Here is a 2,334-nt window from a genome sequence, read left to right as displayed (position 1 = left end):
TGCGTGCATGCGCGGTATCCCTTGTTTGTCTGTCCTGAAAGGTTACTGAGAGCAGGCCAATCATTGATGGTCACGAACAGCAACGCCTTTAGGTCAAATTCTTCCTGTCCATGCTCATCCCACACACGTACACCTTTTTCATTCCACAGCTGTAAGAGTTCTTGAACTAATGGCCTTAGGTACACATCAATGTCGTTGCCGGGTTGCTTAGGGCCTTGGATGAGCACTGGCATCATAATGAACTTCCGCTTCATGCACAACCAAGGAGGAAGGTTATACATACATAGAGTCACAGGCCAGGGGCTATGGTTGCTGATCTGCTCCCCAAAAGGATTAATGCCGTCTGCGCTTAGACCAAACCATACGCTCCTTGCGTCATCTGCAAAGTCCTCCCTGTACTTTCTCTCGATTTTTCTCCACTGCGATCCGTCAGCGGGTACTCTCAACTTCCCGTCTTTCTTACGGTCTTCTCTGTGCCATCGCATCGCCTTGGCATGCTCTTTGTTTTGGAACAAACGTTTCAACCGTGGTATTATAGGAGCATACCACATCACCTTGGCAGGAATCTTCTTTCTGGGGCGCTCGCCCTCGACATCACCAGGGTCATCGCGGCTGATCTTATAGTGCAATGCACCGCATACCGGGCACGCGTTCAAATCCTCGTACTCACCGCGGTAGAGGATGCAGTCATTAGGGCATGCATGTATCTTCTGCACCTCTAACCCTAGAGGGCAGACAACCTTCTTTGCTTCGTACATACTCTCGGGCAATTCGTTGTCCTTTGGAAGCATATTCTTTATCATTACCAGCAACTTTCCAAATCCCTTGTCACATACACCATTCTCTGCCTTCCATTGCAGCAATTCCAGTGTGGTGCCCAACTTTTTCTTGCCAGCTTCGCAATTCGGGTACAACAATTTCTTGTGATCCTCTAACATGCGCTGCAACTTCTTCTTCTCCTTTTCACTTGCGCAGTTTCTCTTCACTCGGCAATGGCCCGACCTAGATCATCAGCGGGCTCATCTCATGCCTCTTCTTCAGCTTCTTCCCGCATTGCCGGCTCAGCTTCTCCCCCCATTGTTGTATCATCGTATTCAGGGAACCCATGGCCAGGATAGCTGTCGTCGTCCTCTTCTTCTTCATTGTCTTCCATCATAACCCCTCTTTCTCCGTGCTTGGTCCAAACATTATAGTGGGGCATGAAACCGGACTCAAAAAGGTGGACGTGAATGGTTCTTGAGTTATTGTGACCATTCTTACAGCCAGCACATGGACAAGGCATAAAACCATCCGCCCGCTTGTTTGCGTCAGTCGCAAGCAGAAAAGTATGCACGCTATCAACGAACTGGGGAGAGCATCGGTCATCGTACATCCATTGCCGACTCATCTTCATTACACAACACCGAATAGACCAAATTAATACAAGTTCATACATAAAGTTCATACAACACTTAAATGCAACATACAAATAACTCTCTAGCTAAAGCATTTAAATGCAACAACAAATGCGATCAAGATTGCAACTAAGGTAACAATTGATCCAACAGCATAATGATACCAAGCCTCACTATCAATGGCATAATTTCTAATCTTTCTAATCTTCAACGCATTTTCTCCATCTTGATCTTGTGATCATCGACGACAACGGCAACATGCAACTCCAATTCCATCTTCTCCCCCTCAATTTTTTTCAATTTTTCTTTCAAATACTCGTTTTCTCTTTCAACTAAATTTAACCTCTAGACAATAGGGTCGGTTGGAATTTCCGGTTCACATACCTCCTAGATAAAAATATCTATGTCAACTTGATGGGCATAATTTGTCATAAACACGAAATGCAACAAATAGTTTTAAAAGAGAATATACCACATCCGAATCATAACACGGACGAGGGCCGACGGGGACGGATATCAAAACCATGGCACTATGTATAACAAACAACGTATGGGTAAGATAATTATATAAGTAACTATGTATCTAAATCACACAAACATGATTTTTTTTTATATAAAAATATAAGAACAAAAGGCTCACCACTAGGTGGTGCCGGCGACGGGTCGGTGCGGACGATCGACGGTGATTAGGACGGAGACGGGAAGGCACTAAGTAAACCACACCTACATATGCAAACTAAGAGTTATTTTGAGCTCAAATTGCATATAAATCAAATAAACTACCACATATAATTTCTTCCAAATTACTAAAACCCACAAATTAATCACTATATAAAGCATTGCAAGAGCTAATCTAGCAATGAGAGATGAAAGGACAAAGTTGCTAACCTTTGTGACCACTTGAATGGATGGGGGCCTTCAAATCTAGACAAAATTTGTG

This window comes from Triticum aestivum, chromosome 6D, assembly GCF_018294505.1.
Source record: "Triticum aestivum cultivar Chinese Spring chromosome 6D, IWGSC CS RefSeq v2.1, whole genome shotgun sequence".
In the NCBI taxonomy this organism is placed as follows: Eukaryota; Viridiplantae; Streptophyta; class Magnoliopsida; order Poales; family Poaceae; genus Triticum; species Triticum aestivum.
The sequence above is the reverse complement of the archived record's forward strand: the minus strand, read 5'-3'. Positions refer to the sequence as shown.